At 42.9% G+C, this 13,604-nt stretch overlaps 1 pseudogene; it reads right to left on the bottom strand.

The window, feature by feature from the left end:
- Positions 1–6,837: 6,837 nt before the first annotated feature.
- On the bottom strand, positions 6,838–8,945 carry LOC109167737 (annotated as a pseudogene).
- Between the last annotated feature and the right edge of the window lie 4,659 nt (positions 8,946–13,604).

The following is a 13,604-nucleotide window of genomic DNA, read 5'->3' as shown; positions in this document are numbered from 1 at the left end:
GAAGTCGGCCAAAGCTTGGCCTTTGATGGAGGGCCTGGGTTGGTACTCGATCCCGTATTGAGTCAGCTCGACGGCCCACTTCACTAGCCGGCCGGAAGACAAGGGGTTCCGTAGTACACTCCCGAGTGGTTGATTCCGTCAGGACCCGGACGGTATGGGCTTGGAAATAAGGCGCCAACTTGCGAACGGTGACCACCAAGGCATACACGATCTTTTCCAGGGCAGTGTACCGTGTCTCGGCAGCTTTCAGTGAGCGACTTACATAGTAAACCGGGTGCTAGACTCGGTCCTCCTCTCGAACAAACACCGAACTTACCGCTTTGGCCAAGGCGGCGAGGTACAACAGTAAGGGCTCGCCCTCCTGGGGGGTAGACAGTACTGGGGGAGTCGACAGATATCGTTTTAATTCCTCAAACGTCTGTTGGCATTCGGCAGTCCAAGCGAATCCCTCTTTCTTCTTCATGGCTTCGAAGAAAGGCACAGTCTTATCCGCCGATTTGCTCAGAAAACGGCTGAGAGCGGCCAGTCGTCCGGTCAAGCGTTGTAGGTCCTTGATAGTAGTAGGAGGCTGCATGTCGAGGATGGCTTGTACTTTCTCTGGGTTAGGCTCAATGCCTCGTTTGGTGACCATGTAGCCCAAGAACTTACCGCCCTGGACGGCGAACGCACACTTCTTGGGGTTCAGTCGGAGGTTATACTTTATCATTACTTTAAAGCAGTCGGCTAAATCCTCCGCGTGCTTGTCCTCCTCTCGACTCTTGACGAGCATGTCGTCGACGTACGCGGCCATCGACTTTCCTAGCAGGTGGTGGAATAACCGGGCGACCATTCGGGTGTACGTAGCCCCGGCATTTTTGAGTCCGAATGGCATGACTTGATAGCAATACACTCCGTCCGGAGTTAGGAAGGCGGTCTTCTCCTCGTCTGCCGGGTGCATGAATATTTGATGGTACCCTCTGAAGGCATCCATAAAACTGAGGCAACGCCGACCCGGCCGTCTCGTTGACTAGCTGGTCGATTCGGGGCAGAGGAAACGGATCCTTTGGGCACGCTTTGTTAAGATCTGTGTAGTCTACACACATTCGCCACGTCGGGGCTTGGGCACAAGGACCACGTTAGCCAACCATTCCGGGTACTTGACCTCACGGACGTGTCCGGCTGCTAACAGCGTGCTGACTTCTTTCTTCACAAACTCCCTCCGATCGTTGGCCAAGTATCGTTTCTTTTGCACGACCGGCCGGTGCTCCGGGTCTACGGCGAGTCGATGCGATATGACCGATCGATCTACGCCGGGCATATCTTCTGGGCCCCAGGCGAAGACCAGCCGGTGCTCTTGGAGTACTCTCGTGATTTCCCCCTTTAACTTCTCCGAAAGGCCGATTCCGATTCTCACTCGCCTGCTTGGCTGCGCTGGGTCCACTTCAACTTCCTCTAGCTCGACGGCCGGCTCCGGGCGTGGTATCACTGTTTTCTTAGGGGGCCTCTCGGTGATCTCATGGACCTGCATCCCACGCTTGCCCATACCTCTACATGCCTGCAGATAGCAGTCGCGGGCGACCTTGCGGTCACAACGCACCGTTCCTATTCCGTTCGGCGTGCGGAATTTCAGGCACAAATGTTCGATTGAGATCAGAGCCCCGAGGTCTTCCAAACCCGGGCGGCCGAGTATGGCGTTGTGTGAGCAGGCTAGATCGACCACGATGAACTTCATGCTCAACTGCTGCACGTTCGGATAGCTGCCGATTTCCACAGGAAGAGTGATGGACCCTTCCGCCTCCACCGAGTCCCCGGTGAAACCGGCGAGAGGGGTGTTCACGGGCCTGAGCTGTTCTCGGGTCAGCCCCATCTTGGTAAAGGTCTCCAGGTACAGTACGTTGACGCTGCTCCCGGTGTCGACCAGGATTCGGCGAACGACCACACCGTTGATGTCCATGGCGATGACCAACGCGTCTCGATGCGGGGTTTCCCCGGCTGGCAGGTCTTTATCGGTGAACACGATGGGCTCCCGGCATATCTTTTTGGAGCTCTCTTCTCGACCATAGACTGTTCCGACATATAGCTGCCGAGCCCAGGCTTTTCGGGTGTTCGCGGAATCGCCGCCTTCTGGCCCACCGACTATCATGTTAATGACCGGCTTCTGACGCCATTGGGCTTCGTCCTCTTCGGAAGCCGGCTGCTTGCCTCGGCTGTTTTCTGAGTCGGCGACGGGTCCCTCACCTCCTCGGCCGGTCGACCCTCGCTTCCATTGGTTAGGGGGCGGTGTCCCTTGCTGGATGATCCCCTCCATAATCTTCTTTAGATAGTAGCATTCTTCTGTGCTGTGAGTATAAGATTTGTGATAGCGACAATATTTAGAAGTCTTACCCGTATCCTCGTCCGCTGCTCGGTCGTCCCTCGGCGGAGGCGGAGGCGGGGCGACCGCCTGTACTTCGCGGACTGGTCGCTCTGGAACCGGTCGATAGGTGTGAACGACGGGTCGGTCATACGGTCGCCTGACCTCGGGTCGCCGGGCGGCATCCGAACGCCTTTCTCTCGTTTCCACCCGCGTCCTTTTTCCGCTGGCGGACCCACCGACCTCGCGCTGCCGTTTATGCTTCATGGCCTGCTCTGTGTTGGCCCTCTTATTGGCCATCTGGACAGCCTCCGCGTATGTCGCCGGGCGGTTGTCCCTTAGATCTCGATACAGCTGTCCAGATCGCAAAGATTCAATGAAGAAGGTGAGCGCTGTTTGGTCCTCCACCTCTTCTATCGACTGGATCTCCTTCTGCCAGCGAGCAAGATAGGCTTTCAAGGACTCGCCTTCATCCTGATGGATGTCGCCTAAGTGCGTCAGATCCTTCTGTGGCTTGATGTTAGCGGCATAGTGGCTCATGAAGCGGTCTGCCAGTTCTTCAAAGCTGTGGATCGACCCTGGGGGCTGACTTACAAGCCATCTTTGGGCGGGCCCCTTCAGCGTAGGTAAGAAGGCACGGCACATGACCGGATCCCGCACTCCTAGGACTTGCATCTTAGCTTGGTAACTCAATAGATGTTCTCGCGGGTCGCCTGATCCGTCGAATGTGGCTTGCTCCGGGAACTTAAAGTCGTTCGGTATCTTAAAGGCCATAACCTCGTCTGAGAAGGGTAAGGCGGTCAGCAACGTACATCCTGGGGATTTGGTTTTTCCTTCCATCCGCTCTTTCAGGCTTCGTACCTCCTGTACTAGGTTAGCCACTTCGATCCTCTCCCGGGTGCGATTTCCCGTGGATTCCGTGCTTTCACCGACCTCAGATTCAGCCGGTGGGACGGGGTTGCGGGGAGGTTGCTCCACACGACGAGTCTCAGTCCTGGCTCTTTTGGTTCGGCTCTTCTCTCGTGCAGCTTGTCGGTCGCGGGCGACTAATGGGGCACGACTGGGCTCCTTTCGGCCTAATCGCTCCCTTGCCGACCGACGTCCGACGCTGGGACCCAGCCGGGAATGAACGGATTGCACCGGTTGGCTTTCTGCCCGTCGGCTTAATTGCCGATTGTCTGGCCTCTGAGGCGCTTGCAACTCGCGTTGCAACTGGCGAGTGATGGACTGTTCTCTCACTCCTAGGCTCGCTTCCGCGCAGGCGCGTCCGATTGCACGCAACTGCTCCGGGGTGAGCTGCACTTGAGGTAATTGCGGGTTTCTCAGCGGCGTCGGCGGCGGTGTCGTCTTGTTTTCATGGCTTCGGGCATTTCTTCTATTCAGCTGGTTTCTCAAGTCGGCCTCTCGTCCGTTGTCTTGACGGCTCGACTGTTCCCCGCTTCCAGCCATGTCTGGAGTTGGCCTGATTCAACTATTGTTTCTCGGACTCGCCTCACCCAAGAGGACACGTGACTCTTTGTTTCGTTCCCCACAGACGGCGCCAGTGATGGTTTTTGGGTTTTCGGGCCCAAGGAGGTCCAACACAACCTTAAGCTGGAGGATACACCTTTCCCAAAAGGGTTTGAGTCTTAGTAAAATATGATGCTTAGTAGTACTTGTCTATTCCCTCTCTGGGTTCTTGAATCTGCCTCATACAAGGGTGGAGGAGCCCTCTTTATAGTGGCTCATCCTCTACTGACTTAAAGGCTTATGATGGCCGACTTAAAGATTACATTCAATGCGCCGAGCCGTTGGGCGACGTTACGAATTCTGCCAACGGCTCTCTTTGGCTAGTAACTGGCGGACCGAGCCCGGCCTTTAATGCCTCAACGGCTCCTTGTCTTAACTGTGTTGAAGGCTCCCTCAATGGCTCTCTGGACCGAGTCCTCTCCTAGGTCGGGCCTGGGCCGACTCCTCGTCCCCGTTTGGTATTGGGCCGTCCTTCCGGTCTCTGAACTGGGCCTCCCTCTTTGGACCTGGGCCGAGTCCTGGACTCGGCCCATGCATTCTTTCTGGGCCTCTTTTCTTGGGCCGGGGTTCTCACCCCATCAAGTATTATAATAAAATGAATATATAAGTAATAAATATAACAATTCTGAACTAAGGAAAGTGAAGAAAAAAATTGGGATGTGGACTAGATCAAGTCAAGATTTTTATAGTTTGACTTGGTTCGGTCCAACTTATATTTAATTAGATATTGATAAATGTAATAACTCTGGACTAAGGAACTTGAAAAACAATAGTGTTTATTTTATTTTATTTTGTTGAGTTCTATTATACATACTCTCAAATTCTATCCCTTTCCGCTTGATGTGGCAAACAATGATAGGTTATTTTCATCATGTCTAGAGAAAAGTGTACATCAAGAACTTGTGAGAGACAATAATGGCCCGTTTGGTTCACGGAATAGGCCGGGAATGGCATAGCATTCCCAGCAATAGGCCTATTCCGTTGTTTGGTAACCATTTCTATTACCAGGAATAATATTCCTGGTAATAGCCTATTACCTCAAATAAGGTAATAGCTATTACTAGGCCCCCCCTGGTATTAGCCTATTACTGAACGCTCAGGAATAGATTTTAGAATCTATTTCCTTTTTTACCCCTTTCTTTAACCTAATTTTTTTTATCATATATATAAATTTATCCTATTTCACCACCGTCGTCGCCGCCACCACCATTACCGCCGCCGCCACCACCACCATCGTCGTCGCCGCCACCACCACCATCACCGCCATCGCCACCACCACCACCATCACCGCCGCCGCCACCACCACCACCACCACCATCTCCGCCGCCGCCACCACCACCACCACAACCATCTCCGCCGCCGCCCCCACCACCGCCGCCGCCCCCACCACCACTACCACCACCGCCACCGCCACCACCACCATCACCACCACCGCCATCGCCGCCGCCGCCCCCCCCACCACTGCCACCGCCACCACCACCACCACTACCACCCCAGCACCACCACCACCACCGCCACCACCACCGTCACCATCACCACCATCACATATATTTATAAGGGTATTTATGTCTTTTAAAACATATTTCATTTCTATTCCTTAAATCAACCAAACACTGTAATATAATTCCTAAAGTCTATTCCTTCCGCGAACCAAACAATAGAATACAAATCCTATTCTATTCCTTGCCTATTCTATTCCTTATGGAATAGCATTCCTATTACCTCAAAATTCATTCCGTGAACCAAACATGCTGTAAAAGTTGGAAGTATAAAATGAGGCAAATTATTATGTGGACCATGGTCCACATAGTGCTGTGTGAACTATAAAAAATATATGTTTAATATACTAAAAGTATATTATTTATATACTGAATGTACATTATACAAAATAATATATTTTTAGTATTCAAATAATGTACTTTTCTTAAAAATAATGTACATTTTTAATATACTAAAAGTACATTATTTTCATAGTATACAAAATAATTATATTTATTTTCAGTACTCAAATAATGTATTTTTTTTTATTTATGGTGCATACAATAATGATTGATAAAATCAGAGTCCACCAAATATTTTCCTTTTTTGTTTGGTTCAACTTAACTCAATCGATATTTTAATTGGTCATTAATAAATGTAATAAGTCTAAATTAAAAAAAAAAAGATGAATATAAAAATTATATGTATTTTAATCATTTGAATTATTGGTTTAATTTGGCCCGAATAAGATTTTTATTGAATAATAACTAGATAGGTGGTGGAGAAATTGAGTGTTAATGTGTCTCTTTTTTTTTTTTTTTTTTTGGACTAGAATGAATATTTTCTATTAAGTTAATTTTCCATTAAAACTTTAATAGGCCACGTCTAAAAAAAAATGGAACGTTATGCTGTGGAATCGTGCCCATCAAAGTGGGTACGGTTTCATATTCATAATTTTTATGGTGTGGATTTATAAAATTTATACTTTAGATTCATAATTTCTAAACCGTAGATTCATAGTTTAAATACATTAGATTTATAATTTCTATACAGTAGATTCATAATTTCTATACTGCAGATTCAAAATTTTTGTACTGTAGATACATAATTTATAAACTGTATAGTTATCAAATTATGAACATATAATTCTGTGATTTGTAAAAACAGAGTTCAACAATTGAGAATATTAACATCGAAAATTATGAACATATAGCTTTATAATTATGAACATATATTTATAAAAGTATGAACATATATCTCTATAATTATGAATTTACAGTACAGAAATTATGAATATGGAATCATGTCCACCTTGCAAGGTGGACACGTTTCCACGGCATAATTTACATTAAAAAATTATTTTTGTTTTTAATTTCCAAAGAACTTTCATTCTTTCAAAAGTCTGAACCCCAACCCTATTCCAAAGAACTTTCATGCGGATATACTTAACAGTAAAAACCCAACCGGATATACTTAACAGTAAAAACCCAACCCTTCACTACTAAAAAAAGAAGATATTCATTCATAATAAGAACCAACTTCACATCACGAGAGACAATTTTTTTTTTTTTACATAAGTTGTAATGTTGAAGTAGGGAGCAAAGAAAGTTTAGCGTTTAGCAGCCTATACTAGTCACCAACAACATTGCCATTCGACCTACCTAGCTACATACGTAGTACCATCAAGCTAGCATGACTAAAGTTTGAGCATGCCAATCTATAGTAGTCCTAACATAATTAATGATCAAATTCTTGTAAGTACAACCCCAAACGTGATGGGTCGAATCTCTTGTTTTGCCATTTCTTGATCCACCAATCTTCCATACTCCTCAAACAACCTCTCTACTATTGCCCCTCCAAAATGGTGTGTCATCATCGATTCTTGAATTGCCCTCACTGCCATGGCAACTCTCCTCCCATAGCTCATCATCGTCTTCCCACCATCCACTTCCTTCTCTATCTCGAACATCTCTAGCCTCTCCAACACAAACGACCCCTCCCTCTTCACTGCCTCTTCTACATCCTCCTTTGATGCTGCATAGAAATGAACATCGTACGAGTCCAGCTTCTTCTCCTCCACATCACCCTAAACACAAAACAGATCAGATCAGATGATGTAAAAACCGATCGACTAGGATTACAAGGCAGACAGGGTTTAATTTCCTTATCTATCACTCAAGAATTATATATATATGAAGATGTGGAGTTACCTGGGATATTAAAGTGGAGAATGACTGGGTGAGAAGTTCCCAGAAGAAAGAATTCCCTCTATCAATATGAAGAGGGGTTTCCCTTCCCAGAAAAATCAACACCATTTTCCCTCCAACTATTAGCTCCTCAGACCTCAAACGAAGGAACAATGAAAAATCCACATTAAACTGGTCAACATATGCTTTGGACACTTCTGGGGGGCTCCTCTCAGTTATGTATATGCTTCCTTTGTTTATTGGCTCACCCTGTGCATCATACAGTCCTGGTGGAACCTATACATGTACGGTTGTATATATATATATGCACCACCAAAATTTAAAACACTAAAGTTTTAAATCATAGATAAAGCATATATATCTAACTTTGGGAAATGATATAATTTCTATACCTACATGATCATTACCAATTTAGCATAACCAAACATAGGATAGTATTACTTGTAACGAAATTTGACACTGTAATTCATGTATGATATGGATTTTAACAAAACAGATATACTTGTAATGAAATCTGACCCTGTAACTCAAGTATGATTTTAAGGCCGGAAATAAAGCGACACGTGTATATGTCATATCAATAGAAGCATATATGTTTATGTTGGGATGTGGAAGAAATAAATTAAAATAATTTAAAAAAAGAAATGAATTGAAGTAACAAACCTTGGAGAGCCAGTGCAAGCTGTAAGAGGAATAAATAAAGTGCAAGGAATTGTCTGGGAAAATTCTTCCATAAAAGGTGCCAGGGTAAGCGGCGACGTAGATTGAGGGGCCGGCGCCGGCGCCGGCGTGGTTGCGTTCCTTTCTCAGATCGCAGTAGAAGTCCGGCAAGGCCTGGAAGATGGCGTTGAAGTCGTTGGTGGGGAGATCGTTGAGGTACACCCGGAACTCCGGCTCCGGCAGGAGAAGGTCGCGGCTGGTTCGCCCCACGGTTTCCACTATCTCTTTAATGTTGGACAAGGTGTTGGGCCCCGAGGAACATCCTAGGTCGGCTATGCCCCAAGCTTACTGGGATTCGTCGATACATACACTTGTTCTATGCTCTCTAGAGTCACGTGCTTCACCTTGTCGGATCCCTTCTTCTGCACCCCTCAAAAAACACAATTAAGATTCCATTAACTAATAATTATGCAGAATTGTTCATGATCGTAATGTAAAACTCAGCAGATAATTAAGAGATCAGAGAGGAATAATGAAGATGGAGTTACTTGCAGGGAAGAGTTCTTGGAATAGCTGGTGTGCCCAACTCCTCCATTCATGTGGAATATTTTCTCGACGTCCATGGCGGCGGCGGCGGTGGCGGTAGTGGAGTTTTTATGGGATTTTGAGGCCATTGGCTGGAGCTAAGGTAAGCTAGAATGGAATCACTTTTGGGTTCTGATCATATATATCAGTGTTTGTTCCAACTTCCAATCAAGCGTTTAATTGGTTTTATATATAGAGGTTTGGACTATTTTTAACTCAACCAAATTATTCCAATGAACTTGTGGTCTAGTGACATGAAGTGACTTTTCTAGTTCTAGTGAAGACTGTGAGAAAGTAGATATGAACAGCTGTAACATATTCAGTAGTACTCAAAAAAAAAAAAAAAAAAAAAAAAAAACCCACATCCAACATCACTTTTTTTTTCTTCATTTTATTTATTTTTTTTTTTTGTCATCAATATATAGTCATTTATCTCAAGTACTACATCAATCATCACTATCAATAACAACCATTGTGACCTACCGCACCCCATCCACTATAAGTAGTCAAATGTGTTTTTATTGCATAGTAGATTATCGTATCTTTCAAAAATTCAACCACAACCTTCCCTTTAAAGATCGTATAGAAAATGCGTTAGTTTATACAGAATTGTATACTATTGTAGGTATAGTACAAATGTACAATATAATAATAGTGTTGGTATATAGGCGTGATGGGTTGTGGGAGAGTTGAGTGATGCTTTAAAATTGTGTTGTGGTCATTTTGTCAACTTTGAGCACTATTGGTAGAGGGGAGAATGATTGTTGAGAAGGACAGGGTTTCTCTTTCTTTGGGTGAAGTGACCAACTAAAGATACCACTACTTCTAACCCATAATTTCTCTCTTCTTCTCCCTCCCAAAGATTCTACTTTCCGTCTTTCCTGCCCGGCTAGCTTTCAATCCGCCGTTGTATGTACAATTATACAACTATCTTTTATTTTTCCGGCTAATATCATGTCGTACTAATAAGTTTCACTGTTAGTTGTTCACAATATTGTCATGTGAATATTGGGTTGATATACATACATGGATATTACAAAGCATAGTGTATATGTACTTGTTGGTTTTATTGGAGTTAGTCCAATATAAAACAAAAGCACATGCTATATATATACAGGGCTTGTTTGACAATCGGCGGTTAGTGGTTAGGGATGACAATGTGCCCCGTCCCCGTTGGGGATCCCGTTCCCGTATTACAAAGCATAGTATATATGTACTTGTTGGTTTTATTGGAGTTAGTCCAATATAAAACAAAAGCACATGCTATATATATACAGGGCTTGTTTGACAATCGGCAATTAGTGGTTAGGGATGGCAATGTGCCCCGTCCCCGTAGGGAATGGGGACGGGACGGGGAAAAATTTCGGGGATTGGGGACGGGGATGGGGACAGGGAACTTTTTAAATTCCCCGCCGAGGACGGGGACGGGGACGGGGATACCCCTCCCCGCCCCGCCCCGTCCCCGAAAATTAAAAAAAATATATATATTATATTTAGAATTAGGAATTAGATTATTAGTTATTTAGTTAATTAACTTTATTAGATTTTAAAATTAAAATTTAAAACACACTCAATATTATTTAACTATTCAAACACTATGTATATATTGGATGAATTGAAATTTGGAATATATTCAATATTGATTACATTGCATGCATTGTGAATATTGAATGTGTATATATTGGACTAATTAGATTATTAGAATATATTGACTATGGATTTCAATTTTTTAATTTTTTATTTTAAAAAATTGTATTACTTTCACACATTGATTTTGGGTTGACTGGGGATGGGGATTCCTCGTCCCCGCCAAATTCCCCGCAGGGACGGAGACAGAGAATTTTTTTAATTCCCCGCCGGGGACGGGGACGGGGACGGGGATGGGGTCGGGGTCGCGGGGACGGGGATGGGGAGTATACTCCCCGCCCCCGCCCCGCCCCGTTGCCATCCCTATTAGCGGTTAGCGGTAGCGAATTATGTTAGCAGTTAACAAATAGCAGAGTATATTAGCGGGTTTGACCATCAGATTGTATCAGCGGTTTGTAAAAAGATATTTAGTAAAATTAGCTGTTTAGATTAACGATTAACATGTAAAATGACCAAAATAATAATAATAATAATAATAATAATAATAATAATAATAATAATAATAATAATAATAATAATAATAACAATAATAATAATAAAAATAATAATAATCAAAATTAAAAAAATAAACGTGATGTCGGATCAAATCTGATCCCACATCGAAAATAAATAAATAAATAAATAAAAAGGCGTTGAGCTCCCTCATTAAAAGGGGAGGCTTCTCATTTTATAAAGAACAAATAAATTTTTTTTTTAATAATTAGGGTAATAAGGGCAAGCCCAAAACACCAAAGAGAAACGCTGCTATATGTAGCGTTTCTAAAATCAGCGGTTTTGAGCAATCTGCTGCTCCAAACCGCTATTAACCAAACATTGGTTTTGGCGTTTTGACCGTCAAAACGCCAAAATCGACGGATCCGTCAATAACCAAACATGCCCAAAAAAATTTTCTCGTGAGAATAAATACGCCTATTAAAAAATGCAGTAAAATATGCTTAGCTTGATTTATAGTTCTTGTTAGAAAAATAAGAGAACATGTCCTTTCTCCTTACATTATTGGTCATTGAAAATAAATCAGGTGATTATAAGTGTGTTAAATTCAAATAGCGGTGGAAATTCAAATAATTTGGCTTGTGGATGTTTGTCGAGGATAGACAACACGAACCATTTGCAACGTTTTTTGATCTAGTTTTTTTTTTTTTTTTTTTTTTTTTTTTTTTTTCTTTTTTATCTGATCTTGACATCAATAACTTGGTCGAGGACATATAATATGATGAAGATTTGGTACCTACTACTTAACTAAGCACGGGCGGAGGTACGTGGGTGGGTATAGTAGGGGGCTTGCCGTGTATATATATATATATATATATATATATATATATATATATATATATATATATATATAGGGAAGGGATCAGGTGCATTTGTTGCTTTCCGTGCGGATGTGCGGTGGATTAATGTGCCTGAGATTTGTACTTAATGTGCGTCATGTTAATATGCGTGAGTTTTGTACTTAATGTGCCTGAGTATTGTGTTTAATGTGTGCGAGATTTGTGCTTAATGTGCGTGCGTATTTCAGAATTACGAGCTCAGAAGGAAACAGAACAGAAACTCACGCACATTAACGCCCAAGCTTCTTGTTACTTCTTCCTTCAATTTAGCCATGGATTCTGGGTTATCAGCTACGTTCAATGCAGTTGAATGTTTATATAAATAACGCACACACAGTAAAATTTGCACAGTAGCAAAGTGTGGATTTCTGTTGTATTATTCCCATAATTCTTAACCTCCATAGCTCGCCTCCGCATCATCATCATCAGGGAGGGGGCAAATGGCTACTGGGGATGGAGAAGAAGCTGACATCAATATTTTCGGCTGCATTTTACACATTCACGCACATTAAGTACAAATCTCAGGCACATTAAGCACAACACTCACGCACATTGAGTATAAATCTCGCGCACATTAATCCACCGCACATCCACACGGGAAGCGCGCATTCAACCGCAAGGGAACCTTTCACTCTATATATATATATATATATATATATATATATATATATATATATATATATATATATATATATATATATATATATTACAGTTATGGTCCCTAACATGAATTTTTTTACTCCGCTCATGTAACTAAGGATAAGAAAGAAGTCTTGACACCTGATCAGCGATACACACAATCCTCCTCTGCCTCACCTAATAATATAATGGTAAGTATACAAATTTGGCTATTAAAGAAATTAAAAATGATTTGTACACGTAAGGCAAGTTAAGACAGACACCGAATGTGGTACGACATTATCATCTACAGCAGGACTTTGTTGTCGTTGGGGACTACTGGAAGTCTATCTTGGTACACACTACACAGTGTGGACCAAATTAGGATAAGAGAAAAGACATGATATTGAAGCTGTAATTGGCTTAGATAGTGCATATATGTTGTGGCTGGGTGGGGGTGGGGGGTTTTGGAAGATCAGTCAAATCAGTCTAGCCTACTTGCCTTCCTTATTGGGGCCTAATCAAATACCCAAACCTTTTGGAAAAAGAAAATAAAGATTTTTTTTTTTTTATATATAATGATAATAGCCATGGATAAGTGGCTATAAACTAGGGATCAAAGTGTGGTGGACCTGCTGCCATCACACAATTATGTATATATGCATCTACCATGGATGGTATATTCGTTTTCTTGACACAATTCAATCAATTAATTAATCTAAAAAAAGTTAAGAGCTTTATTTTGTAGTTTGAGTATCAGTAACAGTGTGAAGGTATATAAAGATAACATATATGTAAATCGTTGAGACACATTTTGTGATTATTTATGGTTTTCACTATATCAGGACTTCAGGACAAAGATGTCGTATGGGAAGCTCATCAATTAGTACTTAACAGTAATAACTTATCGGGTAACTAGAGTGTGAGAACTTCACTAAATATGACGGGCTTTTTGTGGGTACTAGGGTGCGGATTCTCCCACTTAAAAAACGGCTGAATCATTCTAATTTTATTAGTTCTCCACAATTTTATCGAGATAGAGTGTGGGGTTCTTAGAGGCGAGGAAAGTAACTTCAGTGAAGACGGAGATGGTGGGACATTGAAGATTAGATTAATCAATCTTTTTTTAGAAAGCATATTGAAGCAGCAGCATCCAATTAAGTATCCAACCATGGACGAGCTGCGTTAGTGTTGACCATATATTATAATTAAATATGATTTGATGGAGCTTAATTA

The sequence above is a fragment of the Ipomoea nil genome, unplaced genomic scaffold (assembly GCF_001879475.1).
Source record: "Ipomoea nil cultivar Tokyo-kokei standard unplaced genomic scaffold, Asagao_1.1 scaffold3169, whole genome shotgun sequence".
NCBI classification, from domain to species: Eukaryota; Viridiplantae; Streptophyta; class Magnoliopsida; order Solanales; family Convolvulaceae; genus Ipomoea; species Ipomoea nil.
This window is presented reverse-complemented; position numbering and strand designations above follow the sequence as displayed.